Genomic DNA, 8,451 nt, shown 5'->3' on the forward strand with positions numbered 1-8,451 from the left:
TGCTTGGCAGAGTGGATCCCCTGAGAATTGGGGCTTTGCATAGCCTCGTTCATTCCATACCTTTGAGCCGCAAGCCCTCATAACTTATTTTGTTGTTTTTATTTTATTTTATTTTTACCAATACCTATTTAATAAATAACCCTGGGAACCTTCTGGGTTTCATTCCACTCGTGTGTCGGGCTGGGTCCCCACAGGAAACAGATGTCACGCTGAGATCAGGGTGATTCAGGACTGTTTCATGAAGAACTACGAACACCACTGTGCCACGGGGAGGGAGGAAAGGGGGGAACTGCAGGGGGTCTTTTCCACTCTGGGGCCTGGGGAGACCCTGGGTGGGGTGGACTCCACACAAAGGAGAGACTCGTGTGGAAGGGACACCTCGGATGGGGCGGAAACCTCCAGAAGCCCAAGGTGGTCAGATGAAATGCAGGACATCAAATAATGTTTTAGTACCAGTGCGTCCCCAATGTCTCATGAGATGTGCTTATACTAAAAAAGTGTTCATTGTTTATCTGAAATTCAGGTTTCACTGCGTGTTCTGTCGTTATTTGCTAAATCAGACGACCCTATATTGAACCCATCCAACCAAAGCCAGAGGCCTGGAACCTTCCCTCTCTGCCCCCTGTTTTTGATCAGCGTTTCTCAAAGTGTGGCCAGCCTTAGCCACGCAGCTTCCTGCGTCCCCTGCAGCCCTGGTGAGTCCTGGCTTCCGGGGCCAGGGCCTCAGCCAGCCTCAGCCCTGCCCCAGGCTGCGAGGGCGCCCGCGATGTCTGAGGTGCCAGAGGACGGAGGCTGGCGGCCGGGCCCCCTCTGGGCTCTGCTCTTTCCTCTGCAACTTGCCCCCGGAAAGCAGAGAAGCCAATGGTTACCAGACGGGCCCTCCCCCTGCGTCTGGCCTAACGGCTTAGAGGCTCCGAAGCTGGGAGGGATCTCAGAAACCATGTGCGCAGCGCCCTCATTTCGCAGAAACTGCAACTATACATGTGAAACTTTGCTGAAGGTTTCAACACTGAGCATCCGAAAGGCAGGCGGTGGCCTCCAGGCCCTTCTGCTGTGATGCCCCACCTCTCCCGGGAAGCAGTGACAGTGGCGGCACCACCTGGCCTCTTCCTCACTTCCCCACACGTGGCCTGGGGATCTGCTCCCCCTGAAAGTGGTGGCATTGGTTTTGCTCTGATCGTGCAGGTATACAGGCTCACGGTGGGGACGACGAGCCACCTGAGAGCGCCATCAGGGTTGCGGTGGCCCCAGCATGGGACACACCCCCCTGCACCTGTCTTTCCCGCTCACGGTGCTGGGCCCAGATGCCGCCCCCGGCCCCGCGCTGCTGCAGTGGCGTCTATACCGGCCACCCTCACCCCGACATCCTGTGCCTGCCCCTTCGCCCCAGAGCTCGCCTTCCTCTGGGTCAGGATCAGGGGCACCCGGGTTGCCTTTCCCACTGACATTATGGTTCAGTTTCTAACGGCGATGAGAGAGGCTGGGCAAGGCGTCAGGGGGCTTTTCCATTTTGTGCCAATCTGATGGGGGCAAAGCAAGACCTCGTTGTGACTTTAACTCGTGCCCCTCCACACACACGTATGCACACTTGTGCACAACTGGTGCTTGTGCACCTGTCTGTTGGAAGCTAGGATTTATTCTTCTGTAGGTTGTTGATTTCCATCCTTTCCTCATTATTGGATTTTTCTTCCAAAAGTTTGCAGGAACTTGTTTTACGTTATAAACATTAACCATTCATCTGTCATACAGATGATACGTACGTTTTGTTAATCTCATTTGTCTTTTGCCTTTGTGGGCATCTTAAAGGAACGTGGCTGAAGGTTTCCCCAGTCATGGATGTCTAAACGTCTGCCTTTTTCTTTGTAGCTTTTGGGTTTCTTGTCTATACATCAGGTAGCTTTGTCGAATCTTAACATCTCCTATAGCTGCTTCAGGTAGTTTTCATTATAAAAAGTTAATTATAAAATTATTGAGACTAATACTCATAGTTGCAAGTTACATTCAGATACAAAGCAGTGCAGCTGTCATCACTGTTAACGGGACAGTTCACCAAACTGTACTTGCCGGAGCCCTTCACAATCGTGTTCCATGGCGGAGAGGAAATGCCCCAACCCCGTGGAGCATGTTTCATCGCAGCCTGGGGGACAAAGGAGATTTTGTTTCTCGGCACTTAAAACTGGGCACGTCCCACAGGTAAACATTTCCCTCTCACCTCCGAAAGCCTCCATGAGTAGAAATCTTTGGGTAAATATAAACTAGGCAATTTCTGTTCCCGAGCGAGCCCCCAAATAGCTATGAAATTCGAGAGCGCCTCTTCCCCTTCTAAGTGGGTCTTGCTTTCCCGGTGTTTTCAGCTGCCAGGTGCCCCTGGAGCCCTGGCTGCCTCTCTGCTAAGCGCTGAATTCTGGGGCCTGGCGCCCGCAGGCCGGGAAAGCTCCTTGCAGCCCGCGCCCTGCTAGCCCAGCAGGCCCTTCTAACCGTTTCCGTGTGTTTCTAGTCTTTTCTTCCGCTTCCTGCCTTTCACTTGGATCTTCAGAACCGCTGACTTGTGGTTTTACTTCTGCCCCTCCTTTCTCATGCAGCCTAAAGATCACACAGGGGCCTGACCCTACTCTCCTGCCCCAGAGGAAACCACCGTCCGGAGTTGGGTGGAGTCCGCTCCCCAACACGTTCCGAGACCTCTCCCACAGGGGAGCGGGGGAGGATGACCAGCGGTGTGCACTGCCGTCTCGCACGTGCTGTAACCTTCCCTAGGTGCACCACGTGGCCCTGATCCGTCTCCCACTGGCTTCGGGACCGGATCTGTGGGTGTTTTTCCCCAGGTCTCCTGGCTGCCCATCAGGGTACTTCCTCCTTTGGTGCTGCTGTCTGGGCCTCTCTGCCTACGTGTGAGCACGTCGCCAGGGGATCTGCCGGTGCACAGCACATCTGCACTTCAGCTGAACTACAAGTTGCCAAATCCCTCGCCACGGTGGTTGCTGAAATGACTGCCCAGCAGAGTTCCCGTTGCTCCGTGGCCTCACCAGCACGTAGTACTGGGAGAGGAGTTACTGTCTGCTGCTCTGATGGCAGTGAACTAGAATTTCATTTCCTTATGGTTTGCCTTTCCCGGCTTAAAATTGAGGTTGCCTGGAAAAATCAAACATAGGATCCAGCAACTCCACTAACAGAAGAGAAAGCAGAAAACCAGAAATACAGATCAATGGAACAGGATAGAAGGCCCAGAGATAAGCCCACGCACCTATGCTCAACGAATCTATGACAAAGGAGGCAAGGGTATACAGTGGAGAAAAGACAGCCTCTTCAGTAAGTGGTGCTGGGAAAACTGGACAGCTACATGTGAAAGAATGAAATTAGAACACTCCCTAACACCGTGCACAAAAATAAACTCAGAATGGATTAAAGACCTAAAGGTAAGACCGGACACTATCAAACTCTTAGAGGAAAACATAGGCAGAACACTCTATGACATAAATCACAGCAAGATCGTTTTTGACCCACCTCCTAGAGAAATGGAAATAAAAACAAAAATAAACAGATGGGACCTAATGAAATTTAAAAGCTTTTGCACAGCAAAGGAAACTACAAACAAGATGAAAAGACAACCCTCAGAATGGGAGAAAATATTTGCAAACGAATCAACGGACAAAGGATTAATCTCCAAAATATATAAACAGCACATGCAGCTCCATATTAAAAAAACAAACAACCGAATCCAAACATGGGCAGAAGACCTAAATAGACATTTCTCCAAAGAAGACATACAGATGGCCAAGAGGCACATGAAAAGCTGCTCAGCATCACTAATGATTAGAGAAATGCAAATCAAAACTACAATGAGGTATCACCTCACACCAGTTAGAACGGGCATCATCAGAAAATCTAGAAAAAACAAATGCTGGAGAGGGTGCGGAGAAAAGGGAACCCTCTTGCACTCTTGGTGGGAATGTGAATTGATACAGCCACTATGGAGAACAGTATGGAGTTTCCTCAAAAAGCTAAAAATAGAACTACCATATGACCCAGCAATCCCACTACTGGGCATATACCCAGAGAAAACCGTAATTCCAAAAGACACATGCACCCCAATGTTCATTGCAGCACTGTTTACAATAGCCAGGTCATGGAAGCAACCTAAATGCCCATCGACAGACGAATGGATAAAGAAGATGTGGTACATAGATACAATGGAATATTACTCAGCCATCAAAAGGAACGAAATTGGGTCATTTGTAGAGACGTGGATGAATCTAAAGACTGTCACACAGAGTGAAGTAAGTCAGAAAGAGGAAAACAAATATCGTATATTAACGCATATATGTGGAACCTAGAAAAATGGTACAGATGAACCGGTTTGCAGGGCAGAAATAGAGACACAGATGCAGAGCACAAACATATGGACACCAAGGGGGAAAAGCAGCGGGGGGAGGGGTGCGGGGGGTGGTGGTGTGATGAATTGGGCGATTGGGATTGACATATGTACACTAATATGTATAAAATGGATAACTAATAAGAACCTGTTGTATAAAAAACATAAAATAAAATTCAAAAATTCAAAAAAAAAAAGAAAAAGGAAGGGAAAGCAGGGTCCTGAAGAGATACTTGTACACCGGTGTTCACAGCAGCATTATTCACAATAACTAAAACATGAAAGCAACCTAAGTGTCCATCAATGGATGAATGGACAAACAAGATGTGGTCCATCCAATCAGTGGAATGTTATTCAGCCTTAAAAAGGAAGGTCGCTCTGACACCTGCTACAACATGGCTGGACCTACAAGGCATCATGGTCAGGGAAATCAGCCAGACACAAAGGACGGATACTGTATGACTCCACTTGTATGAGCTGCTTAGAGCCGTCAGGTTCCTAGGGACAGAAAGTAGGATGGGGGCGGGGCACGGGCTGGGGGAGGGGGAGGGGGGGCTAGTGTCTAATGGAGACAGGGTTTCCCTTGGGGAAGATGAACGGTTCTAGAGATGGGTGGTGGGGATGGCTGCACACCAACCTGAGTGTACTTAATGCCGCCCAGCTGGGCGCCGAAAAATGGTTAACGTGGTAAACTTGATGTTATCTGCATTTAACTACACTTTAAAAATCGACATTGATCTCTGCAGTTCACTAGCTGAGACACCTTGAATACGTTTTGTCAGCCCTCTGTGCCTCAGTTTCCCCTCTCATACGGCATGGCTGGTTGTGAGTACTGGTCGAGGTGACCCATAAAAGCAGTTCAGGACAAAGTGTCTGCTCAGAACCAGCTGGGGGTCCTGGCCGCTCTCCCCAGCCCAGAGCTGCATCTCTTGGGCTGCACTGTAGATGAGGAAACACGAATCATACTGGGAGTAGCTAATGGTTACTGAGGGCTTACTGTCGAGGAAAGTAAGTTTAGAGAAGTTGAATAACCTCCAAGTTTGTGGAGGTAGGAAGTGGCCAAGGTGGGGTTGGCCCTGGGGCTTCAGAATTCCCTCCCTGCTCTCGGCTGCTACGTTGTTATTTGTAAATAGAGTCCTTGCCACCATGGCTTGGGAGCCAAATTTCATTTTGAAAATACGTTTAAAGATTGAGGGACTTCCCTGGTGGTCCAGTGAGTAAGACTCTGCGCTCCCAATGCAGGGAGCCTGGGTTCGATCCCTGGTCGGGGAACTAGATCCCGCATGCATGCTGCAACTAAACGATCTCGCATGCCGCAGCTAAGACTCGGTGCAGGCTAAATAAATAAATAATTGAGATAGGAATCACATACCATACAATTCACGTTTCTAAAGTGTACGTTCGGGCTTCCCTGGTGGCGCAGCAGTTGAGAGTCCGCCTGCCGATGCAGGAGACACGGGTTCGTGCCCCGGTCCGGGAGGATCCCACATGCCGCGGAGCGGCTGGGCCCGTGAGCCGTGGCCGCTGAGCCTGAGCGTCCGGAGCCTGTGCTCCGCAGCGGGAGAGGCCACAGCAGTGAGAGGCCCGCGTACCGCAGAATAAATAAATAAATAGAAAAATAAAGTGTACGTTCCAGTGTTGTTTAGTATATTCTGTGCGACCATCACCGTGAATTCCAGAACACTGTTGTCAGCCCAGAAGAAACCGCAGGCCTGCTAGCAGTCTTCCCACGCTGCCTCCCAGTCCCTGGCAGCCGCTCAGCTGCTTTCCGCCGCTCTGGCTTTGCCTCTTCCGGGCCTTTCGTATAAACGGACTGATACACCATGTGGCCCTTTGTGTCTGGCTGCTTTCACCCAGCATCACGTTTCCGAGCTTCATCCGTGTTGCAGCACCTATCAGTACTGCATTCCCTTTGACGGCCGTATAGTCCTCCACGGTGTGGTTAGACCACCTTTTGCTTATCCAGTCATCAGGTGGACATTCGGGTTGTTTGTACCTTTGGCTCTTATGAGTAATGCTGCTCTGCACATTTGTGCCTAAGTTTCTGTGCGGACAGGGTGTTTTCCTTTCTCTTGGGTCGGTAGCTGGGAGTGGCCATGCTGGGACGGGGGCTGATTCCATGCGGTCCGGGAGCGGCCGGACCGTTCCCACCGCAGCACACAAAGCTTGTTACTGAGTTTTGATTATAAGCATCCTCGTGGGCGTGACGTGGGATCTCATTATGCTTTGAAAATATATTCTTAATTTTCAAAACCCTCTCATTGGCACTGCACGGGCACACGCACCTGGCTGTGTCATGGGGCATCTCAGCTTCCCCAGAGAGCGCCCTGCCCTTGCCGGGCAGCCATTCGGAAACGTGTTCCATTTGAAACTATTTGTCCTTGCCACTCAGATGGGCTTTCTTTCCAGACTGTTCTTTATAGTGTACAACCCAAACAGGTGGTGGAGCTGAGCCTGTGACACCCACAAGGAGCTGAGCCAGCCCCACTAGCGGGGCTTCTGGGGTGGCTGACACAATAAACAACAGATGCCACCTCTGAGAGGACTTCACATCGGGGAACTGTCAGAGATTACAGAGATTGTCACGCTGCATCAAAACCACAACCTCCAGGCATATGCTGTTTACTAGACACTCACCTAAAACATGTCTGCGGAAAGATCACACGTGAAAGAAGGAGAAAAAAGATATGCTCGGCACCTCCTAACCAAGAGGGAGCTGGCGTGGTTATATTAATATCAGACAAAACAAGAACATGTTAGGAATAATGTTAAAATAGCTTCAAAATATATAAAGCGAAAATTGACAGAACTCCAGGGAGGAATAGACAAATCTAGCACCGTAGAGGGAGGTTTCCATGGGCTTTCCTCGACGGTATTTAGGTCAAGCAGACAACAGTTCTGCGAAGATTCAGAAAACGTGAAGGAGCGAGTGACTAAGGGCACCCTGACTGCCCCCGTGGCCGCAAGTGGTGTCTGAAGACGATGGCAAGTTGGAAGCTTGGTGTCAGACCACTGTATTTGAAGACAGTGTGATTAGGTTGGAAGTCGGTGCACGCATGTGCACACACACAGCCAGACACACAATTGCCACACATTGCGAAGTTAAAAAAAAAAGGTAACGAGAATTTTAAAATACTTAGAACTACAGTAATAAAAAGAACGAAATAATAGAAGTGGTGGGTGATACTGAAAATGTTATTTAAAGTAAAATTTACAGCTTTAGGGGCTCACGTATCCGCATTATTTTTATTGACCCCAAACATAGTAAGTGTAATCACTTGGACTTTCCATGCACACAGCGGAGGCGCCATCACACCAAGACCCAAACTAAACGTTACTGTGACCTCTAGCACTCCCGATTGGTTGTGCACGTTCTAGAAGTTCATATAAATGGAAGCTTACAGCGTGTGACAGTCAAACACATACCAGCACATTGATTCCTTTTTATTACTGAGCAGTAGTGGGCGATATGGATATCCGACAGCTCTGTTGATCTGTTAGCCTGTTGATTGGCATCTAGCTGGGGGCTCATATAAAGAAAGCTGCTGTGGACATGCAGGTACAAGTCTTTGTATGGACGTGCTCATGCATTTCTTTTTGGTACACACCTAGAGCGGAATGGCTTCCTGGGGGTAGGTGAAGTTCAAGTTCATAAGAAACCGGCCAGCTGGCCCACTTTGCACCGCGGCTGGCCCCACTCCCTTGACGACACTTGGTATGACCAGTCTTTTTAGTGTTAGTCATCCTGGTGTGTGTGCACAGCCCTGTCACTGCGGTTTCCTCTTGCGTTTCCCCGCGACTGACGAGGCTGTGCAGGAGGCGGGGGCGGGGCTGTTGGAGGAGGGGGGAGGGCGGGGGAGTGGGCAGGGCGCCGCAGGGGGGAGCTGGGGCCTCCGCAGGGCCAGCTCCTCATTCCTGAACCGCTAGACCCCGAGGCCAGCTGCCTTCTGGTTCCGAGCTGTGGCCTCGCCTCGCCCAGCTTCTCTGCGGCTTGGCAGCTGGGAGGCGGGGAAACCGACGTCGCCGACCTTGACCCCAGAAAGTAAAGACAAGCTTCCAAGTGTGTTTAATGAAACCGAAGG

This window comes from Leucopleurus acutus, assembly GCF_964270905.1.
Source record: "Leucopleurus acutus genome assembly, chromosome: X".
NCBI lineage: Eukaryota > Metazoa > Chordata > Mammalia > Artiodactyla > Delphinidae > Leucopleurus > Leucopleurus acutus.